The following is a 24,507-nucleotide window of genomic DNA, read 5'->3' on the forward strand; positions in this document are numbered from 1 at the left end:
ACTTGCGCCGTCAGTAAGAAGGCTCGAAGTGCACGAGTCGCCGATAGGGCTAGAGGAGCAGATGAGATCTTTGTTTGGACCCGTCACTAAAGAGAGCCTTCAAGAATTTGCATCCCGTCACGTACAAGAAAACGCTGCCTTCCCATCCGGCTGAATAAACACGAAGTGGTCAAACGCAGAGAGTGCCCATTCAGACGATGACCAGGGGCAAGCCCTCTCGCAGCATGCTGGCGGACGGTCAAACTGATTCTGCTCTTGACATTTCGATGTAGCTCTGCAGTGAGCAGAGCACCCAAAAATACATGTCACTCGCAAAAGTTCCCCTCCACGGAAATCTTTAGTAAAAGGCGAAAGATTTATGCGACAATGAAGAGAAACTCGAGCTGTTTCTGCAAACGCTCGGGCCTGTGCGCTGCCTCTGTTAAACTACTACGCTCACCAAGGGTCATCAAGGGTGACAACGCCTGCCCACATGTGTTTCGTCAGCACCCCCCCCCACTCCAAAACGGAGGAGTAAAACTCAAAAAAGTCCCCTCGGCCCACCAATAACCAAAAGCCCAATCAAGGCAATCTCTTTCTCATGCCTCTATCTGAAAAGTTGGATAAAATCTTATATGAAAAAAAAAAGTCTTTTAAAGAAATCCCTTATTCCGAGGTCACCGTAGCCACCAGATCCAGTCTGTATCCGCTTCAGTCACCCGGATCCAGTCCGTATCCAGAGAAGATGGTGGATCAACACCTAGAAAGGACCTCTATGGCCCAGAAACACAGTGGAGACCGTGACAACTAGATGAGCCGCAGATACAAATCCCCTGTAAAGACCACCTGGACAAGACCACAGGAAACAGATGATTCTTCTGCACAGTCTGACATTCCTGCAGCCTGGAGCTGATCTACTGGTTTCGTCTGACAAGGGGAGAACTGTCTCCCCGACTGAGCCTGGTTTCTCACCGGGTTTTTTCTCCATCTTTTCACCGATCGAGTTTTGGTTTCTTGCCTTTGTCGCCTCTGGCAGGCGGAGCTTGGGACACTTCATGTACAGAGATATCGTTGACTTGATTGCAAATTATTGCACAGATACTATTTAAAACTGAACTTAGCTGAATGATGTCATCAAAGAGTTCAATAACGAAATGCCTTTAACTGTCATTTTGCTTTTTGACGCACTGTGTTCCTAATTAATGTTGTTCAGTTGCATTGACGCAATACTTTTTGTTTAAAGCGCAATTTAAAAAAAAAGAAAAAAAAAAAAGAGTCCAAACAATGACGCCTGCTACGGGTAGTGTTCCAAGTGTTATGCGACTTCAGCTAATGATGGGTCCATCAGAAATTTTACGGTGCTAGGGCTGGGTCTGCGTCAGAAGAAGCCATGCATTGTTTAGTTATGTCAGTGCAGTGCCGTCGGTTGGGGGAGAAACGGCAGCATGCACGGCTCCTCGTTAGTATAGTGGACAGTATCTCCGCCTGTCACGCGGAAGACCGGGGTTCGATTCCCCGACGGGGAGAGCTGGTTCTTTTCGTCTTCCGAACGATCCATCCAAAATGTTTGGTTGGAGTCGCAGGTCACAGAAGGAGTTCTGCTTCGACGTCAGCCCGAGCCAAAGGACATGCGTTGGCCGGGAATCGAACCCGGGTCAACTGCTTGGAAGGCAGCTATGCTCACCACTATACCACCAACGCAGGTGGAAGTCAGCAGCTTTATTGACGCACTGTGTTCCTAATTAATGTTGTTCAGTTGCATTGACACAATACTTTTTGTTTAAAGCGCAATTTAAAAAAAAAAAAAAAAAAAAAAGAGTCCAAACAATGACCCCTGCTACGGGTAGTGTTGCAAGTGTTATGCGACTTCAGCTAATGATGGGTCCATCCGATATTATTCCATCCAAAAGTTTTGGGTGGAGGCACAGGTCACAGAGGGAGTTCTGCTTCGACGTCAGCCCGAGCCAAAGGACATGCGTTGGCCGGGAATCGAACCCGGGTCAACTGCTTGGAAGGCAGCTATGCTCACCACTATACCACCAACGCAGCAGGCATTCAGCAACTTGCGCCGTCAGTAAGAAGGCTCGAAGTGCACGAGTCGCCGATAGGGCTAGAGGAGCAGATGAGATCTTTGTTTGGACCCGTCACTAAAGAGAGCCTTCAAGAATTTGCATCCCGTCACGTACAAGAAAACGCTGCCTTCCCATCCGGCTGAATAAACACGAAGTGGTCAAACGCAGAGAGTGCCCATTCAGACGATGACAAGGGGCAAGCCCTCTCGCAGCATGCTGGCGGACGGTCAAACTGATTCTGCTCTTGACATTTCGATGTAGCTCTGCAGTGAGCAGAGCACCCAAAAATACATGTCACTCGCAAAAGTTCCCCTCCACGGAAATCTTTAGTAAAAGGCGAAAGATTTATGCGACAATGAAGAGAAACTCGAGCTGTTTCTGCAAACGCTCGGGCCTGTGCGCTGCCTCTGTTAAACTACTACGCTCGCCAAGGGTCATCAAGGGTGACAACGCCTGCCCACATGTGTTTCGTCAGCACCCCCCCCCACTCCAAAACGGAGGAGTAAAACTCAAAAAAGTCCCCTCGGCCCACCAATAACCAAAAGCCCAATCAAGGCAATCTCTTTCTCATGCCTCTATCTGAAAAGTTGGATAAAATCTTATATGAAAAAAAAAAGTCTTTTAAAGAAATCCCTTATTCCGAGGTCACCGTAGCCACCAGATCCAGTCTGTAACCGCTTCAGTCACCCGGATCCAGTCCGTATCCAGAGAAGATGGTGGATCAACACCTAGAAAGGACCTCTATGGCCCAGAAACACAGCGGAGACCGTGACAACTAGATGAGCCGCAGATACAAATCCCCTGTAAAGACCACCTGGACAAGACCACAGGAAAAAGATGATTCTTCTGCACAGTCTGACATTCCTGCAGCCTGGAGCTGATCTACTGGTTTCGTCTGACAAGGGGAGAACTGTCTCCCCGACTGAGCCTGGTTTCTCACCGGGTTTTTTCTCCATCTTTTCACCGATCGAGTTTTGGTTTCTTGCCTCTGTCGCCTCTGGCAGGCGGAGCTTGGGACACTTCATGTACAGAGATATCGTTGACTTGATTGCAAATTATTGCACAGATACTATTTAAAACTGAACTTAGCTGAATGATGTCATCAAAGATTTCAATAACGAAATGCCTTTAACTGTCATTTTGCTTTTTGACGCACTGTGTTCCTAATTAATGTTGTTCAGTTGCATTGTCGCAATACTTTTTGTTTAAAGCGCAATTTAAAAAAAAAAAAAAAAAAAAAAGAGTCCAAACAATGACCCCTGCTACGGGTAGTGTTCCAAGTGTTATGCGACTTCAGCTAATGATGGGTCCATCAGAAATTTTACGGTGCTAGGGCTGGGTCTGCGTCAGAAGAAGCCATGCATTGTTTAGTTATGTCAGTGCAGTGCCGTCGGTTGGGGGAGAAACGGCAGCATGCACGGCTCCTCGTTAGTATAGTGGACAGTATCTCCGCCTGTCACGCGGAAGACCGGGGTTCGATTCCCCGACGGGGAGAGCTGGTTCTTTTCGTCTTCCGAACGATCCATCCAAAATTTTTGGTTGGAGTCGCAGGTCACAGAAGGAGTTCTGCTTCGACGTCAGCCCGAGCCAAAGGACATGCGTTGGCCGGGAATCGAACCCGGGTCAACTGCTTGGAAGGCAGCTATGCTCACCACTATACCACCAACGCAGGTGGAAGTCAGCAGCTTTATTGACGCACTGTGTTCCTAATTAATGTTGTTCAGTTGCATTGACACAATACTTTTTGTTTAAAGCGCAATTTAAAAAAAAAAAAAAAAAAAAAGAGTCCAAACAATGACCCCTGCTACGGGTAGTGTTGCAAGTGTTATGCGACTTCAGCTAATGATGGGTCCATCCGATATTATTCCATCCAAAAGTTTTGGGTGGAGGCACAGGTCACAGAGGGAGTTCTGCTTCGACGTCAGCCCGAGCCAAAGGACATGCGTTGGCCGGGAATCGAACCCGGGTCAACTGCTTGGAAGGCAGCTATGCTCACCACTATACCACCAACGCAGCAGGCATTCAGCAACTTGCGCCGTCAGTAAGAAGGCTCGAAGTGCACGAGTCGCCGATAGGGCTAGAGGAGCAGATGAGATCTTTGTTCGGACCCGTCACTAAAGAGAGCCTTCAAGAATTTGCATCCCGTCACGTACAAGAAAACGCTGCCTTCCCATCCGGCTGAATAAACACGAAGTGGTCAAACGCAGAGAGTGCCCATTCAGACGATGACCAGGGGCAAGCCCTCTGGCAGCATGCTGGCGGACGGTCGAACTGATTCTGCTCTTGACATTTCGATGTAGCTCTGCAGTGAGCAGAGCACCCAAAAATACATGTCACTCGCAAAAGTTCCCCTCCACGGAAATCTTTAGTAAAAGGCGAAAGATTTATGCGACAATGAAGAGAAACTCGAGCTGTGTCTGCAAACGCTCGGGCCTGTGCGCTGCCTCTGTTAAACTACTACGCTCGCCAAGGGTCATCAAGGGTGACAACGCCTGCCCACATGTGTTTCGTCAGCACCCCCCCCCCCCACTCCAAAATTGAGGAGTAAAACTCAAAAAAGTCCCCTCGGCCCACCAATAACCAAAAGCCCAATCAAGGCAATCTCTTTCTCATGCCTCTATCTGAAAAGTTGGATAAAATCTTATATGAAAAAAAAAGTCTTTTAAAGAAATCCCTTATTCCGAGGTCACCGTAGCCACCAGATCCAGTCTGTAACCGCTTCAGTCACCCGGATCCAGTCCGTATCCAGAGAAGATGGTGGATCAACACCTAGAAAGGACCTCTATGGCCCAGAAACACAGCGGAGACCGTGACAACTAGATGAGCCGCAGATACAAATCCCCTGTAAAGACCACCTGGACAAGACCACAGGAAAAAGATGATTCTTCTGCACAGTCTGACATTCCTGCAGCCTGGAGCTGATCTACTGGTTTCGTCTGACAAGGGGAGAACTGTCTCCCCGACTGAGCCTGGTTTCTCACCGGGTTTTTTCTCCATCTTTTCACCGATCGAGTTTTGGTTTCTTGCCTCTGTCGCCTCTGGCAGGCGGAGCTTGGGACACTTCATGTACAGAGATATCGTTGACTTGATTGCAAATTATTGCACAGATACTATTTAAAACTGAACTTAGCTGAATGATGTCATCAAAGATTTCAATAACGAAATGCCTTTAACTGTCATTTTGCTTTTTGACGCACTGTGTTCCTAATTAATGTTGTTCAGTTGCATTGTCGCAATACTTTTTGTTTAAAGCGCAATTTAAAAAAAAAAAAAAAAAAAAAAGAGTCCAAACAATGACCCCTGCTACGGGTAGTGTTCCAAGTGTTATGCGACTTCAGCTAATGATGGGTCCATCAGAAATTTTACGGTGCTAGGGCTGGGTCTGCGTCAGAAGAAGCCATGCATTGTTTAGTTATGTCAGTGCAGTGCCGTCGGTTGGGGGAGAAACGGCAGCATGCACGGCTCCTCGTTAGTATAGTGGACAGTATCTCCGCCTGTCACGCGGAAGACCGGGGTTCGATTCCCCGACGGGGAGAGCTGGTTCTTTTCGTCTTCCGAACGATCCATCCAAAATTTTTGGTTGGAGTCGCAGGTCACAGAAGGAGTTCTGCTTCGACGTCAGCCCGAGCCAAAGGACATGCGTTGGCCGGGAATCGAACCCGGGTCAACTGCTTGGAAGGCAGCTATGCTCACCACTATACCACCAACGCAGGTGGAAGTCAGCAGCTTTATTGACGCACTGTGTTCCTAATTAATGTTGTTCAGTTGCATTGACACAATACTTTTTGTTTAAAGCGCAATTAAAAAAAAAAAAAAAAAAAAAGAGTCCAAACAATGACCCCTGCTACGGGTAGTGTTGCAAGTGTTATGCGACTTCAGCTAATGATGGGTCCATCCGATATTATTCCATCCAAAAGTTTTGGGTGGAGGCACAGGTCACAGAGGGAGTTCTGCTTCGACGTCAGCCCGAGCCAAAGGACATGCGTTGGCCGGGAATCGAACCCGGGTCAACTGCTTGGAAGGCAGCTATGCTCACCACTATACCACCAACGCAGCAGGCATTCAGCAACTTGCGCCGTCAGTAAGAAGGCTCGAAGTGCACGAGTCGCCGATAGGGCTAGAGGAGCAGATGAGATCTTTGTTTGGACCCGTCACTAAAGAGAGCCTTCAAGAATTTGCATCCCGTCACGTACAAGAAAACGCTGCCTTCCCATCCGGCTGAATAAACACGAAGTGGTCAAACGCAGAGAGTGCCCATTCAGACGATGACCAGGGGCAAGCCCTCTCGCAGCATGCTGGCGGACGGTCAAACTGATTCTGCTCTTGACATTTCGATGTAGCTCTGCAGTGAGCAGAGCACCCAAAAATACATGTCACTCGCAAAAGTTCCCCTCCACGGAAATCTTTAGTAAAAGGCGAAAGATTTATGCGACAATGAAGAGAAACTCGAGCTGTTTCTGCAAACGCTCGGGCCTGTGCGCTGCCTCTGTTAAACTACTACGCTCACCAAGGGTCATCAAGGGTGACAACGCCTGCCCACATGTGTTTCGTCAGCACCCCCCCCCACTCCAAAACGGAGGAGTAAAACTCAAAAAAGTCCCCTCGGCCCACCAATAACCAAAAGCCCAATCAAGGCAATCTCTTTCTCATGCCTCTATCTGAAAAGTTGGATAAAATCTTATATGAAAAAAAAAAGTCTTTTAAAGAAATCCCTTATTCCGAGGTCACCGTAGCCACCAGATCCAGTCTGTATCCGCTTCAGTCACCCGGATCCAGTCCGTATCCAGAGAAGATGGTGGATCAACACCTAGAAAGGACCTCTATGGCCCAGAAACACAGTGGAGACCGTGACAACTAGATGAGCCGCAGATACAAATCCCCTGTAAAGACCACCTGGACAAGACCACAGGAAACAGATGATTCTTCTGCACAGTCTGACATTCCTGCAGCCTGGAGCTGATCTACTGGTTTCGTCTGACAAGGGGAGAACTGTCTCCCCGACTGAGCCTGGTTTCTCACCGGGTTTTTTCTCCATCTTTTCACCGATCGAGTTTTGGTTTCTTGCCTTTGTCGCCTCTGGCAGGCGGAGCTTGGGACACTTCATGTACAGAGATATCGTTGACTTGATTGCAAATTATTGCACAGATACTATTTAAAACTGAACTTAGCTGAATGATGTCATCAAAGAGTTCAATAACGAAATGCCTTTAACTGTCATTTTGCTTTTTGACGCACTGTGTTCCTAATTAATGTTGTTCAGTTGCATTGACGCAATACTTTTTGTTTAAAGCGCAATTTAAAAAAAAAGAAAAAAAAAAAAGAGTCCAAACAATGACGCCTGCTACGGGTAGTGTTCCAAGTGTTATGCGACTTCAGCTAATGATGGGTCCATCAGAAATTTTACGGTGCTAGGGCTGGGTCTGCGTCAGAAGAAGCCATGCATTGTTTAGTTATGTCAGTGCAGTGCCGTCGGTTGGGGGAGAAACGGCAGCATGCACGGCTCCTCGTTAGTATAGTGGACAGTATCTCCGCCTGTCACGCGGAAGACCGGGGTTCGATTCCCCGACGGGGAGAGCTGGTTCTTTTCGTCTTCCGAACGATCCATCCAAAATGTTTGGTTGGAGTCGCAGGTCACAGAAGGAGTTCTGCTTCGACGTCAGCCCGAGCCAAAGGACATGCGTTGGCCGGGAATCGAACCCGGGTCAACTGCTTGGAAGGCAGCTATGCTCACCACTATACCACCAACGCAGGTGGAAGTCAGCAGCTTTATTGACGCACTGTGTTCCTAATTAATGTTGTTCAGTTGCATTGACACAATACTTTTTGTTTAAAGCGCAATTTAAAAAAAAAAAAAAAAAAAAAGAGTCCAAACAATGACCCCTGCTACGGGTAGTGTTGCAAGTGTTATGCGACTTCAGCTAATGATGGGTCCATCCGATATTATTCCATCCAAAAGTTTTGGGTGGAGGCACAGGTCACAGAGGGAGTTCTGCTTCGACGTCAGCCCGAGCCAAAGGACATGCGTTGGCCGGGAATCGAACCCGGGTCAACTGCTTGGAAGGCAGCTATGCTCACCACTATACCACCAACGCAGCAGGCATTCAGCAACTTGCGCCGTCAGTAAGAAGGCTCGAAGTGCACGAGTCGCCGATAGGGCTAGAGGAGCAGATGAGATCTTTGTTTGGACCCGTCACTAAAGAGAGCCTTCAAGAATTTGCATCCCGTCACGTACAAGAAAACGCTGCCTTCCCATCCGGCTGAATAAACACGAAGTGGTCAAACGCAGAGAGTGCCCATTCAGACGATGACCAGGGGCAAGCCCTCTCGCAGCATGCTGGCGGACGGTCAAACTGATTCTGCTCTTGACATTTCGATGTAGCTCTGCAGTGAGCAGAGCACCCAAAAATACATGTCACTCGCAAAAGTTCCCCTCCACGGAAATCTTTAGTAAAAGGCGAAAGATTTATGCGACAATGAAGAGAAACTCGAGCTGTTTCTGCAAACGCTCGGGCCTGTGCGCTGCCTCTGTTAAACTACTACGCTCGCCAAGGGTCATCAAGGGTGACAACGCCTGCCCACATGTGTTTCGTCAGCACCCCCCCCCACTCCAAAACGGAGGAGTAAAACTCAAAAAAGTCCCCTCGGCCCACCAATAACCAAAAGCCCAATCAAGGCAATCTCTTTCTCATGCCTCTATCTGAAAAGTTGGATAAAATCTTATATGAAAAAAAAAAGTCTTTTAAAGAAATCCCTTATTCCGAGGTCACCGTAGCCACCAGATCCAGTCTGTATCCGCTTCAGTCACCCGGATCCAGTCCGTATCCAGAGAAGATGGTGGATCAACACCTAGAAAGGACCTCTATGGCCCAGAAACACAGTGGAGACCGTGACAACTAGATGAGCCGCAGATACAAATCCCCTGTAAAGACCACCTGGACAAGACCACAGGAAACAGATGATTCTTCTGCACAGTCTGACATTCCTGCAGCCTGGAGCTGATCTACTGGTTTCGTCTGACAAGGGGAGAACTGTCTCCCCGACTGAGCCTGGTTTCTCACCGGGTTTTTTCTCCATCTTTTCACCGATCGAGTTTTGGTTTCTTGCCTTTGTCGCCTCTGGCAGGCGGAGCTTGGGACACTTCATGTACAGAGATATCGTTGACTTGATTGCAAATTATTGCACAGATACTATTTAAAACTGAACTTAGCTGAATGATGTCATCAAAGAGTTCAATAACGAAATGCCTTTAACTGTCATTTTGCTTTTTGACGCACTGTGTTCCTAATTAATGTTGTTCAGTTGCATTGACGCAATACTTTTTGTTTAAAGCGCAATTTAAAAAAAAAGAAAAAAAAAAAGAGTCCAAACAATGACGCCTGCTACGGGTAGTGTTCCAAGTGTTATGCGACTTCAGCTAATGATGGGTCCATCAGAAATTTTACGGTGCTAGGGCTGGGTCTGCGTCAGAAGAAGCCATGCATTGTTTAGTTATGTCAGTGCAGTGCCGTCGGTTGGGGGAGAAACGGCAGCATGCACGGCTCCTCGTTAGTATAGTGGACAGTATCTCCGCCTGTCACGCGGAAGACCGGGGTTCGATTCCCCGACGGGGAGAGCTGGTTCTTTTCGTCTTCCGAACGATCCATCCAAAATGTTTGGTTGGAGTCGCAGGTCACAGAAGGAGTTCTGCTTCGACGTCAGCCCGAGCCAAAGGACATGCGTTGGCCGGGAATCGAACCCGGGTCAACTGCTTGGAAGGCAGCTATGCTCACCACTATACCACCAACGCAGGTGGAATTCAGCAGCTTTATTGACGCACTGTGTTCCTAATTAATGTTGTTCAGTTGCATTGACACAATACTTTTTGTTTAAAGCGCAATTTAAAAAAAAAAAAAAAAAAAAAGAGTCCAAACAATGACCCCTGCTACGGGTAGTGTTGCAAGTGTTATGCGACTTCAGCTAATGATGGGTCCATCCGATATTATTCCATCCAAAAGTTTTGGGTGGAGGCACAGGTCACAGAGGGAGTTCTGCTTCGACGTCAGCCCGAGCCAAAGGACATGCGTTGGCCGGGAATCGAACCCGGGTCAACTGCTTGGAAGGCAGCTATGCTCACCACTATACCACCAACGCAGCAGGCATTCAGCAACTTGCGCCGTCAGTAAGAAGACTCGAAGTGCACGAGTCGCCGATAGGGCTAGAGGAGCAGATGAGATCTTTGTTCAGACCCGTCACTAAAGAGAGCCTTCAAGAATTTGCATCCCGTCACGTACAAGAAAACGCTGCCTTCCCATCCGGCTGAATAAACACGAAGTGGTCAAACGCAGAGAGTGCCCATTCAGACGATGACCAGGGGCAAGCCCTCTGGCAGCATGCTGGCGGACGGTCAAACTGATTCTGCTCTTGACATTTCGATGTAGCTCTGCAGTGAGCAGAGCACCCAAAAATACATGTCACTCGCAAAAGTTCCCCTCCACGGAAATCTTTAGTAAAAGGCGAAAGATTTATGCGACAATGAAGAGAAACTCGAGCTGTGTCTGCAAACGCTCGGGCCTGTGCGCTGCCTCTGTTAAACTACTACGCTCGCCAAGGGTCATCAAGGGTGACAACGCCTGCCCACATGTGTTTCGTCAGCACCCCCCCCCCCCACTCCAAAATTGAGGAGTAAAACTCAAAAAAGTCCCCTCGGCCCACCAATAACCAAAAGCCCAATCAAGGCAATCTCTTTCTCATGCCTCTATCTGAAAAGTTGGATAAAATCTTATATGAAAAAAAAAGTCTTTTAAAGAAATCCCTTATTCCGAGGTCACCGTAGCCACCAGATCCAGTCTGTAACCGCTTCAGTCACCCGGATCCAGTCCGTATCCAGAGAAGATGGTGGATCAACACCTAGAAAGGACCTCTATGGCCCAGAAACACAGCGGAGACCGTGACAACTAGATGAGCCGCAGATACAAATCCCCTGTAAAGACCACCTGGACAAGACCACAGGAAAAAGATGATTCTTCTGCACAGTCTGACATTCCTGCAGCCTGGAGCTGATCTACTGGTTTCGTCTGACAAGGGGAGAACTGTCTCCCCGACTGAGCCTGGTTTCTCACCGGGTTTTTTCTCCATCTTTTCACCGATCGAGTTTTGGTTTCTTGCCTCTGTCGCCTCTGGCAGGCGGAGCTTGGGACACTTCATGTACAGAGATATCGTTGACTTGATTGCAAATTATTGCACAGATACTATTTAAAACTGAACTTAGCTGAATGATGTCATCAAAGATTTCAATAACGAAATGCCTTTAACTGTCATTTTGCTTTTTGACGCACTGTGTTCCTAATTAATGTTGTTCAGTTGCATTGTCGCAATACTTTTTGTTTAAAGCGCAATTTAAAAAAAAAAAAAAAAAAAAAAGAGTCCAAACAATGACCCCTGCTACGGGTAGTGTTCCAAGTGTTATGCGACTTCAGCTAATGATGGGTCCATCAGAAATTTTACGGTGCTAGGGCTGGGTCTGCGTCAGAAGAAGCCATGCATTGTTTAGTTATGTCAGTGCAGTGCCGTCGGTTGGGGGAGAAACGGCAGCATGCACGGCTCCTCGTTAGTATAGTGGACAGTATCTCCGCCTGTCACGCGGAAGACCGGGGTTCGATTCCCCGACGGGGAGAGCTGGTTCTTTTCGTCTTCCGAACGATCCATCCAAAATTTTTGGTTGGAGTCGCAGGTCACAGAAGGAGTTCTGCTTCGACGTCAGCCCGAGCCAAAGGACATGCGTTGGCCGGGAATCGAACCCGGGTCAACTGCTTGGAAGGCAGCTATGCTCACCACTATACCACCAACGCAGGTGGAAGTCAGCAGCTTTATTGACGCACTGTGTTCCTAATTAATGTTGTTCAGTTGCATTGACACAATACTTTTTGTTTAAAGCGCAATTTAAAAAAAAAAAAAAAAAAAAAGAGTCCAAACAATGACCCCTGCTACGGGTAGTGTTGCAAGTGTTATGCGACTTCAGCTAATGATGGGTCCATCCGATATTATTCCATCCAAAAGTTTTGGGTGGAGGCACAGGTCACAGAGGGAGTTCTGCTTCGACGTCAGCCCGAGCCAAAGGACATGCGTTGGCCGGGAATCGAACCCGGGTCAACTGCTTGGAAGGCAGCTATGCTCACCACTATACCACCAACGCAGCAGGCATTCAGCAACTTGCGCCGTCAGTAAGAAGGCTCGAAGTGCACGAGTCGCCGATAGGGCTAGAGGAGCAGATGAGATCTTTGTTTGGACCCGTCACTAAAGAGAGCCTTCAAGAATTTGCATCCCGTCACGTACAAGAAAACGCTGCCTTCCCATCCGGCTGAATAAACACGAAGTGGTCAAACGCAGAGAGTGCCCATTCAGACGATGACCAGGGGCAAGCCCTCTCGCAGCATGCTGGCGGACGGTCAAACTGATTCTGCTCTTGACATTTCGATGTAGCTCTGCAGTGAGCAGAGCACCCAAAAATACATGTCACTCGCAAAAGTTGCCCTCCACGGAAATCTTTAGTAAAAGGCGAAAGATTTATGCGACAATGAAGAGAAACTCGAGCTGTGTCTGCAAACGCTCGGGCCTGTGCGCTGCCTCTGTTAAACTACTACGCTCGCCAAGGGTCATCAAGGGTGACAACGCCTGCCCACATGTGTTTCGTCAGCACCCCCCCCCCCCCACTCCAAAACGGAGGAGTAAAACTCAAAAAAGTCCCCTCGGCCCACCAATAACCAAAAGCCCAATCAAGGCAATCTCTTTCTCATGCCTCTATCTGAAAAGTTGGATAAAATCTTATATGAAAAAAAAAAGTCTTTTAAAGAAATCCCTTATTCCGAGGTCACCGTAGCCACCAGATCCAGTCTGTAACCGCTTCAGTCACCCGGATCCAGTCCGTATCCAGAGAAGATGGTGGATCAACACCTAGAAAGGACCTCTATGGCCCAGAAACACAGCGGAGACCGTGACAACTAGATGAGCCGCAGATACAAATCCCCTGTAAAGACCACCTGGACAAGACCACAGGAAAAAGATGATTCTTCTGCACAGTCTGACATTCCTGCAGCCTGGAGCTGATCTACTGGTTTCGTCTGACAAGGGGAGAACTGTCTCCCCGACTGAGCCTGGTTTCTCACCGGGTTTTTTCTCCATCTTTTCACCGATCGAGTTTTGGTTTCTTGCCTCTGTCGCCTCTGGCAGGCGGAGCTTGGGACACTTCATGTACAGAGATATCGTTGACTTGATTGCAAATTATTGCACAGATACTATTTAAAACTGAACTTAGCTGAATGATGTCATCAAAGATTTCAATAACGAAATGCCTTTAACTGTCATTTTGCTTTTTGACGCACTGTGTTCCTAATTAATGTTGTTCAGTTGCATTGTCGCAATACTTTTTGTTTAAAGCGCAATTTAAAAAAAAAAAAAAAAAAAAAAGAGTCCAAACAATGACCCCTGCTACGGGTAGTGTTCCAAGTGTTATGCGACTTCAGCTAATGATGGGTCCATCAGAAATTTTACGGTGCTAGGGCTGGGTCTGCGTCAGAAGAAGCCATGCATTGTTTAGTTATGTCAGTGCAGTGCCGTCGGTTGGGGGAGAAACGGCAGCATGCACGGCTCCTCGTTAGTATAGTGGACAGTATCTCCGCCTGTCACGCGGAAGACCGGGGTTCGATTCCCCGACGGGGAGAGCTGGTTCTTTTCGTCTTCCGAACGATCCATCCAAAATTTTTGGTTGGAGTCGCAGGTCACAGAAGGAGTTCTGCTTCGACGTCAGCCCGAGCCAAAGGACATGCGTTGGCCGGGAATCGAACCCGGGTCAACTGCTTGGAAGGCAGCTATGCTCACCACTATACCACCAACGCAGGTGGAAGTCAGCAGCTTTATTGACGCACTGTGTTCCTAATTAATGTTGTTCAGTTGCATTGACACAATACTTTTTGTTTAAAGCGCAATTTAAAAAAAAAAAAAAAAAAAAAGAGTCCAAACAATGACCCCTGCTACGGGTAGTGTTGCAAGTGTTATGCGACTTCAGCTAATGATGGGTCCATCCGATATTATTCCATCCAAAAGTTTTGGGTGGAGGCACAGGTCACAGAGGGAGTTCTGCTTCGACGTCAGCCCGAGCCAAAGGACATGCGTTGGCCGGGAATCGAACCCGGGTCAACTGCTTGGAAGGCAGCTATGCTCACCACTATACCACCAACGCAGCAGGCATTCAGCAACTTGCGCCGTCAGTAAGAAGGCTCGAAGTGCACGAGTCGCCGATAGGGCTAGAGGAGCAGATGAGATCTTTGTTTGGACCCGTCACTAAAGAGAGCCTTCAAGAATTTGCATCCCGTCACGTACAAGAAAACGCTGCCTTCCCATCCGGCTGAATAAACACGAAGTGGTCAAACGCAGAGAGTGCCCATTCAGACGATGACCAGGGGCAAGCCCTCTCGCAGCATGCTGGCGGACGGTCAAACTGATTCTGCTCTTGACATTTCGATGTAGCTCTGCAGTGAGCAGAGCACCCAAAAATACATGTCACTCGCAAAAGTTGCCCTCCACGGAAATCTTTAGTAAAAGGCGAAAGATTTATGCGACAATGAAGAGAAACTCGAGCTGTGTCTGCAAACGCTCGGGCCTGTGCGCTGCCTCTGTTAAACTACTACGCTCGCCAAGGGTCATCAAGGGTGACAACGCCTGCCCACATGTGTTTCGTCAGCACCCCCCCCCCCCCCACTCCAAAACGGAGGAGTAAAACTCAAAAAAGTCCCCTCGGCCCACCAATAACCAAAAGCCCAATCAAGGCAATCTCTTTCTCATGCCTCTATCTGAAAAGTTGGATAAAATCTTATATGAAAAAAAAAAGTCTTTTAAAGAAATCCCTTATTCCGAGGTCACCGTAGCCACCAGATCCAGTCTGTAACCGCTTCAGTCACCCGGATCCAGTCCGTATCCAGAGAAGATGGTGGATCAACACCTAGAAAGGACCTCTATGGCCCAGAAACACAGCGGAGACCGTGACAACTAGATGAGCCGCAGATACAAATCCCCTGTAAAGACCACCTGGACAAGACCACAGGAAAAAGATGATTCTTCTGCACAGTCTGACATTCCTGCAGCCTGGAGCTGATCTACTGGTTTCGTCTGACAAGGGGAGAACTGTCTCCCCGACTGAGCCTGGTTTCTCACCGGGTTTTTTCTCCATCTTTTCACCGATCGAGTTTTGGTTTCTTGCCTCTGTCGCCTCTGGCAGGCGGAGCTTGGGACACTTCATGTACAGAGATATCGTTGACTTGATTGCAAATTATTGCACAGATACTATTTAAAACTGAACTTAGCTGAATGATGTCATCAAAGATTTCAATAACGAAATGCCTTTAACTGTCATTTTGCTTTTTGACGCACTGTGTTCCTAATTAATGTTGTTCAGTTGCATTGTCGCAATACTTTTTGTTTAAAGCGCAATTTAAAAAAAAAAAAAAAAAAAAAAGAGTCCAAACAATGACCCCTGCTACGGGTAGTGTTCCAAGTGTTATGCGACTTCAGCTAATGATGGGTCCATCAGAAATTTTACGGTGCTAGGGCTGGGTCTGCGTCAGAAGAAGCCATGCATTGTTTAGTTATGTCAGTGCAGTGCCGTCGGTTGGGGGAGAAACGGCAGCATGCACGGCTCCTCGTTAGTATAGTGGACAGTATCTCCGCCTGTCACGCGGAAGACCGGGGTTCGATTCCCCGACGGGGAGAGCTGGTTCTTTTCGTCTTCCGAACGATCCATCCAAAATTTTTGGTTGGAGTCGCAGGTCACAGAAGGAGTTCTGCTTCGACGTCAGCCCGAGCCAAAGGACATGCGTTGGCCGGGAATCGAACCCGGGTCAACTGCTTGGAAGGCAGCTATGCTCACCACTATACCACCAACGCAGGTGGAAGTCAGCAGCTTTATTGACGCACTGTGTTCCTAATTAATGTTGTTCAGTTGCATTGACACAATACTTTTTGTTTAAAGCGCAATTTAAAAAAAAAAAAAAAAAAAAAGAGTCCAAACAATGACCCCTGCTACGGGTAGTGTTGCAAGTGTTATGCGACTTCAGCTAATGATGGGTCCATCCGATATTATTCCATCCAAAAGTTTTGGGTGGAGGCACAGGTCACAGAGGGAGTTCTGCTTCGACGTCAGCCCGAGCCAAAGGACATGCGTTGGCCGGGAATCGAACCCGGGTCAACTGCTTGGAAGGCAGCTATGCTCACCACTATACCACCAACGCAGCAGGCATTCAGCAACTTGCGCCGTCAGTAAGAAGGCTCGAAGTGCACGAGTCGCCGATAGGGCTAGAGGAGCAGATGAGATCTTTGTTTGGACCCGTCACTAAAGAGAGCCTTCAAGAATTTGCATCCCGTCACGTACAAGAAAACGCTGCCTTCCCATCCGGCTGAATAAACACGAAGTGGTCAAACGCAGAGAGTGCCCATTCAGACGATGACCAGGGGCAAGCCCTCTCGCAGCATGCTGGCGGACGGTCAAACTGATTCTGCTCTTGACATTTCGATGTAGCTCTGCAGTGAGCAGAGCACCCAAAAATACATGTCACTCGCAAAAGTTGCCCTCCACGGAAATCTTTAGTAAAAGGCGAAAGATTTATGCGACAATGAAGAGAAACTCGAGCTGTGTCTGCAAACGCTCGGGCCTGTGCGCTGCCTCTGTTAAACTACTACGCTCGCCAAGGGTCATCAAGGGTGACAACGCCTGCCCACATGTGTTTCGTCAGCACCCCCCCCCCCCACTCCAAAACGGAGGAGTAAAACTCAAAAAAGTCCCCTCGGCCCACCAATAACCAAAAGCCCAATCAAGGCAATCTCTTTCTCATGCCTCTATCTGAAAAGTTGGATAAAATCTTATATGAAAAAAAAAAGTCTTTTAAAGAAATCCCTTATTCCGAGGTCACCGTAGCCACCAGATCCAGTCTGTAACCGCTTCAGTCACCCGGATCCAGTCCGTATCCAGAGAAGATGGTGGATCAACACCTAGAAAGGACCTCTATGGCCCAGAAACACAGCGGAGACCGTGACAACTAGATGAGCCGCAGATACAAATCCCCTGTAAAGACCACCTGGACAAGACCACAGGAAAAAGATGATTCTTCTGCACAGTCTGACATTCCTGCAGCCTGGAGCTGATCTACTGGTTTCGTCTGACAAGGGGAGAACTGTCTCCCCGACTGAGCCTGGTTTCTCACCGGGTTTTTTCTCCATCTTTTCACCGATCGAGTTTTGGTTTCTTGCCTCTGTCGCCTCTGGCAGGCGGAGCTTGGGACACTTCATGTACAGAGATATCGTTGACTTGATTGCAAATTATTGCACAGATACTATTTAAAACTGAACTTAGCTGAATGATGTCATCAAAGATTTCAATAACGAAATGCCTTTAACTGTCATTTTGCTTTTTGACGCACTGTGTTCCTAATTAATGTTGTTCAGTTGCATTGTCGCAATACTTTTTGTTTAAAGCGCAATTTAAAAAAAAAAAAAAAAAAAAAAGAGTCCAAACAATGACCCCTGCTACGGGTAGTGTTCCAAGTGTTATGCGACTTCAGCTAATGATGGGTCCATCAGAAATTTTACGGTGCTAGGGCTGGGTCTGCGTCAGAAGAAGCCATGCATTGTTTAGTTATGTCAGTGCAGTGCCGTCGGTTGGGGGAGAAACGGCAGCATGCACGGCTCCTCGTTAGTATAGTGGACAGTATCTCCGCCTGTCACGCGGAAGACCGGGGTTCGATTCCCCGACGGGGAGAGCTGGTTCTTTTCGTCTTCCGAACGATCCATCCAAAATTTTTGGTTGGAGTCGCAGGTCACAGAAGGAGTTCTGCTTCGACGTCAGCCCGAGCCAAAGGACATGCGTTGGCCGGGAATCGAACCCGGGTCAACTGCTTGGAAGGCAGCTATGCTCACCACTATACCACCAACGCAGGTGGAAGTCAGCAGCTTTATTGACGCACTGTGTTCCTAATTAATGTTGTTCAGTTGCATTGACACAATACTTTTTGTTTAAAGCGCAATTTAAAAAAAAAAAAAAAAAAAAAGAGTCCAAACAATGACCCCTGCTACGGGTAGTGTTGCAAGTGTTATGCGACTTCAGCTAATGATGGGTCCATCCGATATTATTCCATCCAAAAGTTTTGGGTGGAGGCACAGGTCACAGAGGGAGTTCTGCTTCGACGTCAGCCCGAGCCAAAGGACATGCGTTGGCCGGGAATCGAACCCGGGTCAACTGCTTGGAAGGCAGCTATGCTCACCACTATACCACCAACGCAGCAGGCATTCAGCAACTTGCGCCGTCAGTAAGAAGGCTCGAAGTGCACGAGTCGCCGATAGGGCTAGAGGAGCAGATGAGATCTTTGTTTGGACCCGTCACTAAAGAGAGCCTTCAAGAATTTGCATCCCGTCACGTACAAGAAAACGCTGCCTTCCCATCCGGCTGAATAAACACGAAGTGGTCAAACGCAGAGAGTGCCCATTCAGACGATGACCAGGGGCAAGCCCTCTCGCAGCATGCTGGCGGACGGTCAAACTGATTCTGCTCTTGACATTTCGATGTAGCTCTGCAGTGAGCAGAGCACCCAAAAATACATGTCACTCGCAAAAGTTGCCCTCCACGGAAATCTTTAGTAAAAGGCGAAAGATTTATGCGACAATGAAGAGAAACTCGAGCTGTGTCTGCAAACGCTCGGGCCTGTGCGCTGCCTCTGTTAAACTACTACGCTCGCCAAGGGTCATCAAGGGTGACAACGCCTGCCCACATGTGTTTCGTCAGCACCCCCCCCCCCCCACTCCAAAACGGAGGAGTAAAACTCAAAAAAGTCCCCTCGGCCCACCAATAACCAAAAGCCCAATCAAGGCAATCTCTTTCTCATGCCTCTATCTGAAAAGTTGGATAAAATCTTATATGAAAAAAAAAAGTCTTTTAAAGAAATCCCTTATTCCGAGGTCACCGTAGCCACCAGATCCAGTCTGTAACCGCTTCAGTCACCCGGATCCAGTCCGTATCCAGAGAAGATGGTGGATCAACACCTAGAAAGGACCTCTATGGCCCAGAAACACAGCGGAGACCGTGACAACTAGATGAGCCGCAGATACAAATCCCCTGTAAAGACCACCTGGACAAGACCACAGGAAAAAGATGATTCTTCTGCACAGTCTGACATTCCTGCAGCCTGGAGCTGATCTACTGGTTTCGTCTGACAAGGGGAGAACTGTCTCCCCGACTGAGCCTGGTTTCTCACCGGGTTTTTTCTCCATCTTTTCACCGATCGAGTTTTGGTTTCTTGCCTCTGTCGCCTCTGGCAGGCGGAGCTTGGGACACTTCATGTACAGAGATATCGTTGACTTGATTGCAAATTATTGCACAGATACTATTTAAAACTGAACTTAGCTGAATGATGTCATCAAAGATTTCAATAACGAAATGCCTTTAACTGTCATTTTGCTTTTTGACGCACTGTGTTCCTAATTAATGTTGTTCAGTTGCATTGTCGCAATACTTTTTGTTTAAAGCGCAATTTAAAAAAAAAAAAAAAAAAAAAAGAGTCCAAACAATGACCCCTGCTACGGGTAGTGTTCCAAGTGTTATGCGACTTCAGCTAATGATGGGTCCATCAGAAATTTTACGGTGCTAGGGCTGGGTCTGCGTCAGAAGAAGCCATGCATTGTTTAGTTATGTCAGTGCAGTGCCGTCGGTTGGGGGAGAAACGGCAGCATGCACGGCTCCTCGTTAGTATAGTGGACAGTATCTCCGCCTGTCACGCGGAAGACCGGGGTTCGATTCCCCGACGGGGAGAGCTGGTTCTTTTCGTCTTCCGAACGATCCATCCAAAATTTTTGTTTGGAGTCGCAGGTCACAGAAGGAGTTCTGCTTCGACGTCAGCCCGAGCCAAAGGACATGCGTTGGCCGGGAATCGAACCCGGGTCAACTGCTTGGAAGGCAGCTATGCTCACCACTATACCACCAACGCAGGTGGAAGTCAGCAGCTTTATTGACGCACTGTGTTCCTAATTAATGTTGTTCAGTTGCATTGACACAATACTTTTTGTTTAAAGCGCAATTTAAAAAAAAAAAAAAAAAAAAAGAGTCCAAACAATGACCCCTGCTACGGGTAGTGTTGCAAGTGTTATGCGACTTCAGCTAATGATGGGTCCATCCGATATTATTCCATCCAAAAGTTTTGGGTGGAGGCACAGGTCACAGAGGGAGTTCTGCTTCGACGTCAGCCCGAGCCAAAGGACATGCGTTGGCCGGGAATCGAACCCGGGTCAACTGCTTGGAAGGCAGCTATGCTCACCACTATACCACCAACGCAGCAGGCATTCAGCAACTTGCGCCGTCAGTAAGAAGGCTCGAAGTGCACGAGTCGCCGATAGGGCTAGAGGAGCAGATGAGATCTTTGTTTGGACCCGTCACTAAAGAGAGCCTTCAAGAATTTGCATCCCGTCACGTACAAGAAAACGCTGCCTTCCCATCCGGCTGAATAAACACGAAGTGGTCAAACGCAGAGAGTGCCCATTCAGACGATGACCAGGGGCAAGCCCTCTCGCAGCATGCTGGCGGACGGTCAAACTGATTCTGCTCTTGACATTTCGATGTAGCTCTGCAGTGAGCAGAGCACCCAAAAATACATGTCACTCGCAAAAGTTGCCCTCCACGGAAATCTTTAGTAAAAGGCGAAAGATTTATGCGACAATGAAGAGAAACTCGAGCTGTGTCTGCAAACGCTCGGGCCTGTGCGCTGCCTCTGTTAAACTACTACGCTCGCCAAGGGTCATCAAGGGTGACAACGCCTGCCCACATGTGTTTCGTCAGCACCCCCCCCCCCACTCCAAAACGGAGGAGTAAAACTCAAAAAAGTCCCCTCGGCCCACCAATAACCAAAAGCCCAATCAAGGCAATCTCTTTCTCATGCCTCTATCTGAAAAGTTGGATAAAATCTTATATGAAAAAAAAAAGTCTTTTAAAGAAATCCCTTATTCCGAGGTCACCGTAGCCACCAGATCCAGTCTGTAACCGCTTCAGTCACCCGGATCCAGTCCGTATCCAGAGAAGATGGTGGATCAACACCTAGAAAGGACCTCTATGGCCCAGAAACACAGCGGAGACCGTGACAACTAGATGAGCCGCAGATACAAATCCCCTGTAAAGACCACCTGGACAAGACCACAGGAAACAGATGATTCTTCTGCACAGTCTGACATTCCTGCAGCCTGGAGCTGATCTACTGGTTTCGTCTGACAAGGGGAGAACTGTCTCCCCGACTGAGCCTGGTTTCTCACCGGGTTTTTTCTCCATCTTTTCACCGATCGAGTTTTGGTTTCTTGCCTCTGTCGCCTCTGGCAGGCGGAGCTTGGGACACTTCATGTACAGAGATATCGTTGACTTGATTGCAAATTATTGCACAGATACTATTTAAAACTGAACTTAGCTGAATGATGTCATCAAAGAGTTCAATAACGAAATGCCTTTAACTGTCATTTTGCTTTTTGACGCACTGTGTTCCTAATTAATGTTGTTCAGTTGCATTGACGCAATACTTTTTGTTTAAAGCGCAATTTAAAAAAAAAAAAAAAAAAAAAAGAGTCCAAACAATGACCCCTGCTACGGGTAGTGTTCCAAGTGTTATGCGACTTCAGCTAATGATGGGTCCATCAGAAATTTTACGGTGCTAGGGCTGGGTCTGCGTCAGAAGAAGCCATGCATTGTTTAGTTATGTCAGTGCAGTGCCGTCGGTTGGGGGAGAAACGGCAGCATGCACGGCTCCTCGTTAGTATAGTGGACAGTATCTCCGCCTGTCACGCGGAAGACCGGGGTTCGATTCCCCGACGGGGAGAGCTGGTTCTTTTCGTCTTCCGAACGATCCATCCAAAATTTTTGGTTGGAGTCGCAGGTCACAGAAGGAGTTCTGCTTCGACGTCAGCCCGAGCCAAAGGACATGCGTTGGCCGGGAATCGAACCCGGGTCAACTGCTTGGAAGGCAGCTATGCTCACCACTATACCACCAACGCAGGTGGAAGTCAGCAGCTTTATTGACGCACTGTGTTCCTAATTAATGTTGTTCAGTTGCATTGACACAATACTTTTTGTTTAAAGCGCAATTTAAAAAAAAAAAAAAAAAAAAAGAGTCCAAACAATGACCCCTGCTACGGGTAGTGTTGCAAGTGTTATGCGACTTCAGCTAATGATGGGTCCATCCGATATTATTCCATCCAAAAGTTTTGGGTGGAGGCACAGGTCACAGAGGGAGTTCTGCTTCGACGTCAGCCCGAGCCAAAGGACATGCGTTGGCCGGGAATCGAACCCGGGTCAACTGCTTGGAAGGCAGCTATGCTCACCACTATACCACCAACGCAGCAGGCATTCAGCAACTTGCGCCGTCAGTAAGAAGGCTCGAAGTGCACGAGTCGCCGATAGGGCTAGAGGAGCAGATGAGATCTTTGTTTGGACCCGTCACTAAAGAGAGCCTTCAAGAATTTGCATCCCGTCACGTACAAGAAAACGCTGCCTTCCCATCCGGCTGAATAAACACGAAGTGGTCAAACGCAGAGAGTGCCCATTCAGACGATGACCAGGGGCAAGCCCTCTCGCAGCATGCTGGCGGACGGTCAAACTGATTCTGCTCTTGACATTTCGATGTAGCTCTGCAGTGAGCAGAGCACCCAAAAATACATGTCACTCGCAAAAGTTCCCCTCCCCGGAAATCTTTAGTAAAAGGCGAAAGATTTATGCGACAATGAAGAGAAACTCGAGCTGTGTCTGCAAACGCTCGGGCCTGTGCGCTGCCTCTGTTAAACTACTACGCTCGCCAAGGGTCATCAAGGGTGACAACGCCTGCCCACATGTGTTTCGTCAGCACCCCCCCCCCACTCCAAAACGGAGGAGTAAAACTCAAAAAAGTCCCCTCGGCCCACCAATAACCAAAAGCCCAATCAAGGCAATCTCTTTCTCATGCCTCTATCTGAAAAGTTGGATAAAATCTTATATGAAAAAAAAAGTCTTTTAAAGAAATCCCTTATTCCGAGGTCACCGTAGCCACCAGATCCAGTCTGTAACCGCTTCAGTCACCCGGATCCAGTCCGTATCCAGAGAAGATGGTGGATCAACACCTAGAAAGGACCTCTATGGCCCAGAAACACAGCGGAGACCGTGACAACTAGATGATCCGCAGATACAAATCCCCTGTAAAGACCACCTGGACAAGACCACAGGAAACAGATGATTCTTCTGCACAGTCTGACATTCCTGCAGCCTGGAGCTGATCTACTGGTTTCGTCTGACAAGGGGAGAACTGTCTCCCCGACTGAGCCTGGTTTCTCACCGGGTTTTTTCTCCATCTTTTCACCGATCGAGTTTTGGTTTCTTGCCTCTGTCGCCTCTGGCAGGCGGAGCTTGGGACACTTCATGTACAGAGATATCGTTGACTTGATTGCAAATTATTGCACAGATACTATTTAAAACTGAACTTAGCTGAATGATGTCATCAAAGAGTTCAATAACGAAATGCCTTTAACTGTCATTTTGCTTTTTGACGCACTGTGTTCCTAATTAATGTTGTTCAGTTGCATTGACGCAATACTTTTTGTTTAAAGCGCAATTTAAAAAAAAAAAAAAAAAAAAAAGAGTCCAAACAATGACCCCTGCTACGGGTAGTGTTCCAAGTGTTATGCGACTTCAGCTAATGATGGGTCCATCAGAAATTTTACGGTGCTAGGGCTGGGTCTGCGTCAGAAGAAGCCATGCATTGTTTAGTTATGTCAGTGCAGTGCCGTCGGTTGGGGGAGAAACGGCAGCATGCACGGCTCCTCGTTAGTATAGTGGACAGTATCTCCGCCTGTCACGCGGAAGACCGGGGTTCGATTCCCCGACGGGGAGAGCTGGTTCTTTTCGTCTTCCGAACGATCCATCCAAAATTTTTGGTTGGAGTCGCAGGTCACAGAAGGAGTTCTGCTTCGACGTCAGCCCGAGCCAAAGGACATGCGTTGGCCGGGAATCGAACCCGGGTCAACTGCTTGGAAGGCAGCTATGCTCACCACTATACCACCAACGCAGGTGGAAGTCAGCAGCTTTATTGACGCACTGTGTTCCTAATTAATGTTGTTCAGTTGCATTGACACAATACTTTTTGTTTAAAGCGCAATTTAAAAAAAAAAAAAGAGTCCAAACAATGACCCCTGCTACGGGTAGTGTTGCAAGTGTTATGCGACTTCAGCTAATGATGGGTCCATCCGATATTATTCCATCCAAAAGTTTTGGGTGGAGGCACAGGTCACAGAGGGAGTTCTGCTTCGACGTCAGCCCGAGCCAAAGGACATGCGTTGGCCGGGAATCGAACCCGGGTCAACTGCTTGGAAGGCAGCTATGCTCACCACTATACCACCAACGCAGCAGGCATTCAGCAACTTGCGCCGTCAGTAAGAAGGCTCG

The 24,507-nt window shown here is 48.0% G+C and overlaps 36 non-coding genes across 36 annotated transcripts; all 36 read right to left on the reverse strand.

The window, feature by feature from the left end:
- Positions 1–270: 270 nt before the first annotated feature.
- On the reverse strand, positions 271–385 carry LOC127980116 (U5 spliceosomal RNA). The gene has a single exon (XR_008159153.1). It is a non-coding gene; the product is annotated as a U5 spliceosomal RNA (small nuclear RNA).
- A 1,223-nt stretch (positions 386–1,608) lies between these two features.
- On the reverse strand, positions 1,609–1,680 carry trnag-ucc (transfer RNA glycine (anticodon UCC)). The gene has a single exon. It is a non-coding gene; the product is annotated as a tRNA-Gly (tRNA).
- Positions 1,681–1,953: 273 nt separating this feature from the next.
- Positions 1,954–2,025, reverse strand: trnag-ucc (transfer RNA glycine (anticodon UCC)). Its single transcript has one exon. It is a non-coding gene; the product is annotated as a tRNA-Gly (tRNA).
- A 285-nt stretch (positions 2,026–2,310) lies between these two features.
- Positions 2,311–2,425, reverse strand: LOC127980117 (U5 spliceosomal RNA). The gene has a single exon (XR_008159154.1). It is a non-coding gene; the product is annotated as a U5 spliceosomal RNA (small nuclear RNA).
- A 1,223-nt stretch (positions 2,426–3,648) lies between these two features.
- On the reverse strand, positions 3,649–3,720 carry trnag-ucc (transfer RNA glycine (anticodon UCC)). Its single transcript has one exon. It is a non-coding gene; the product is annotated as a tRNA-Gly (tRNA).
- Positions 3,721–3,992: 272 nt separating this feature from the next.
- trnag-ucc (transfer RNA glycine (anticodon UCC)) lies at positions 3,993–4,064 on the reverse strand. Its single transcript has one exon. It is a non-coding gene; the product is annotated as a tRNA-Gly (tRNA).
- A 285-nt stretch (positions 4,065–4,349) lies between these two features.
- On the reverse strand, positions 4,350–4,464 carry LOC127980118 (U5 spliceosomal RNA). Its single transcript, XR_008159155.1, has one exon. It is a non-coding gene; the product is annotated as a U5 spliceosomal RNA (small nuclear RNA).
- A 1,225-nt stretch (positions 4,465–5,689) lies between these two features.
- On the reverse strand, positions 5,690–5,761 carry trnag-ucc (transfer RNA glycine (anticodon UCC)). The gene has a single exon. It is a non-coding gene; the product is annotated as a tRNA-Gly (tRNA).
- Positions 5,762–6,032: 271 nt separating this feature from the next.
- trnag-ucc (transfer RNA glycine (anticodon UCC)) lies at positions 6,033–6,104 on the reverse strand. Its single transcript has one exon. It is a non-coding gene; the product is annotated as a tRNA-Gly (tRNA).
- A 285-nt stretch (positions 6,105–6,389) lies between these two features.
- On the reverse strand, positions 6,390–6,504 carry LOC127980120 (U5 spliceosomal RNA). The gene has a single exon (XR_008159157.1). It is a non-coding gene; the product is annotated as a U5 spliceosomal RNA (small nuclear RNA).
- A 1,223-nt stretch (positions 6,505–7,727) lies between these two features.
- On the reverse strand, positions 7,728–7,799 carry trnag-ucc (transfer RNA glycine (anticodon UCC)). The gene has a single exon. It is a non-coding gene; the product is annotated as a tRNA-Gly (tRNA).
- Positions 7,800–8,071: 272 nt separating this feature from the next.
- trnag-ucc (transfer RNA glycine (anticodon UCC)) lies at positions 8,072–8,143 on the reverse strand. The gene has a single exon. It is a non-coding gene; the product is annotated as a tRNA-Gly (tRNA).
- Positions 8,144–8,428: 285 nt separating this feature from the next.
- LOC127980121 (U5 spliceosomal RNA) lies at positions 8,429–8,543 on the reverse strand. The gene has a single exon (XR_008159158.1). It is a non-coding gene; the product is annotated as a U5 spliceosomal RNA (small nuclear RNA).
- Positions 8,544–9,765: 1,222 nt separating this feature from the next.
- trnag-ucc (transfer RNA glycine (anticodon UCC)) lies at positions 9,766–9,837 on the reverse strand. The gene has a single exon. It is a non-coding gene; the product is annotated as a tRNA-Gly (tRNA).
- Positions 9,838–10,109: 272 nt separating this feature from the next.
- On the reverse strand, positions 10,110–10,181 carry trnag-ucc (transfer RNA glycine (anticodon UCC)). Its single transcript has one exon. It is a non-coding gene; the product is annotated as a tRNA-Gly (tRNA).
- A 285-nt stretch (positions 10,182–10,466) lies between these two features.
- LOC127980122 (U5 spliceosomal RNA) lies at positions 10,467–10,581 on the reverse strand. The gene has a single exon (XR_008159159.1). It is a non-coding gene; the product is annotated as a U5 spliceosomal RNA (small nuclear RNA).
- A 1,225-nt stretch (positions 10,582–11,806) lies between these two features.
- On the reverse strand, positions 11,807–11,878 carry trnag-ucc (transfer RNA glycine (anticodon UCC)). The gene has a single exon. It is a non-coding gene; the product is annotated as a tRNA-Gly (tRNA).
- Positions 11,879–12,150: 272 nt separating this feature from the next.
- On the reverse strand, positions 12,151–12,222 carry trnag-ucc (transfer RNA glycine (anticodon UCC)). The gene has a single exon. It is a non-coding gene; the product is annotated as a tRNA-Gly (tRNA).
- A 285-nt stretch (positions 12,223–12,507) lies between these two features.
- Positions 12,508–12,622, reverse strand: LOC127980935 (U5 spliceosomal RNA). Its single transcript, XR_008159934.1, has one exon. It is a non-coding gene; the product is annotated as a U5 spliceosomal RNA (small nuclear RNA).
- A 1,227-nt stretch (positions 12,623–13,849) lies between these two features.
- Positions 13,850–13,921, reverse strand: trnag-ucc (transfer RNA glycine (anticodon UCC)). Its single transcript has one exon. It is a non-coding gene; the product is annotated as a tRNA-Gly (tRNA).
- A 272-nt stretch (positions 13,922–14,193) lies between these two features.
- trnag-ucc (transfer RNA glycine (anticodon UCC)) lies at positions 14,194–14,265 on the reverse strand. The gene has a single exon. It is a non-coding gene; the product is annotated as a tRNA-Gly (tRNA).
- A 285-nt stretch (positions 14,266–14,550) lies between these two features.
- Positions 14,551–14,665, reverse strand: LOC127980936 (U5 spliceosomal RNA). Its single transcript, XR_008159935.1, has one exon. It is a non-coding gene; the product is annotated as a U5 spliceosomal RNA (small nuclear RNA).
- A 1,228-nt stretch (positions 14,666–15,893) lies between these two features.
- trnag-ucc (transfer RNA glycine (anticodon UCC)) lies at positions 15,894–15,965 on the reverse strand. Its single transcript has one exon. It is a non-coding gene; the product is annotated as a tRNA-Gly (tRNA).
- A 272-nt stretch (positions 15,966–16,237) lies between these two features.
- On the reverse strand, positions 16,238–16,309 carry trnag-ucc (transfer RNA glycine (anticodon UCC)). The gene has a single exon. It is a non-coding gene; the product is annotated as a tRNA-Gly (tRNA).
- Positions 16,310–16,594: 285 nt separating this feature from the next.
- LOC127980938 (U5 spliceosomal RNA) lies at positions 16,595–16,709 on the reverse strand. The gene has a single exon (XR_008159936.1). It is a non-coding gene; the product is annotated as a U5 spliceosomal RNA (small nuclear RNA).
- Positions 16,710–17,935: 1,226 nt separating this feature from the next.
- trnag-ucc (transfer RNA glycine (anticodon UCC)) lies at positions 17,936–18,007 on the reverse strand. Its single transcript has one exon. It is a non-coding gene; the product is annotated as a tRNA-Gly (tRNA).
- Positions 18,008–18,279: 272 nt separating this feature from the next.
- On the reverse strand, positions 18,280–18,351 carry trnag-ucc (transfer RNA glycine (anticodon UCC)). The gene has a single exon. It is a non-coding gene; the product is annotated as a tRNA-Gly (tRNA).
- A 285-nt stretch (positions 18,352–18,636) lies between these two features.
- On the reverse strand, positions 18,637–18,751 carry LOC127980940 (U5 spliceosomal RNA). The gene has a single exon (XR_008159938.1). It is a non-coding gene; the product is annotated as a U5 spliceosomal RNA (small nuclear RNA).
- A 1,227-nt stretch (positions 18,752–19,978) lies between these two features.
- trnag-ucc (transfer RNA glycine (anticodon UCC)) lies at positions 19,979–20,050 on the reverse strand. The gene has a single exon. It is a non-coding gene; the product is annotated as a tRNA-Gly (tRNA).
- Positions 20,051–20,322: 272 nt separating this feature from the next.
- trnag-ucc (transfer RNA glycine (anticodon UCC)) lies at positions 20,323–20,394 on the reverse strand. The gene has a single exon. It is a non-coding gene; the product is annotated as a tRNA-Gly (tRNA).
- Positions 20,395–20,679: 285 nt separating this feature from the next.
- Positions 20,680–20,794, reverse strand: LOC127980941 (U5 spliceosomal RNA). Its single transcript, XR_008159939.1, has one exon. It is a non-coding gene; the product is annotated as a U5 spliceosomal RNA (small nuclear RNA).
- Positions 20,795–22,019: 1,225 nt separating this feature from the next.
- trnag-ucc (transfer RNA glycine (anticodon UCC)) lies at positions 22,020–22,091 on the reverse strand. The gene has a single exon. It is a non-coding gene; the product is annotated as a tRNA-Gly (tRNA).
- Positions 22,092–22,363: 272 nt separating this feature from the next.
- trnag-ucc (transfer RNA glycine (anticodon UCC)) lies at positions 22,364–22,435 on the reverse strand. The gene has a single exon. It is a non-coding gene; the product is annotated as a tRNA-Gly (tRNA).
- Positions 22,436–22,720: 285 nt separating this feature from the next.
- On the reverse strand, positions 22,721–22,835 carry LOC127980957 (U5 spliceosomal RNA). Its single transcript, XR_008159954.1, has one exon. It is a non-coding gene; the product is annotated as a U5 spliceosomal RNA (small nuclear RNA).
- Positions 22,836–24,058: 1,223 nt separating this feature from the next.
- Positions 24,059–24,130, reverse strand: trnag-ucc (transfer RNA glycine (anticodon UCC)). The gene has a single exon. It is a non-coding gene; the product is annotated as a tRNA-Gly (tRNA).
- A 264-nt stretch (positions 24,131–24,394) lies between these two features.
- Positions 24,395–24,466, reverse strand: trnag-ucc (transfer RNA glycine (anticodon UCC)). Its single transcript has one exon. It is a non-coding gene; the product is annotated as a tRNA-Gly (tRNA).
- Between the last annotated feature and the right edge of the window lie 41 nt (positions 24,467–24,507).

The sequence above is a fragment of the Carassius gibelio genome, chromosome B19, assembly GCF_023724105.1.
Source record: "Carassius gibelio isolate Cgi1373 ecotype wild population from Czech Republic chromosome B19, carGib1.2-hapl.c, whole genome shotgun sequence".
Classification (NCBI taxonomy): domain Eukaryota; kingdom Metazoa; phylum Chordata; class Actinopteri; order Cypriniformes; family Cyprinidae; genus Carassius; species Carassius gibelio.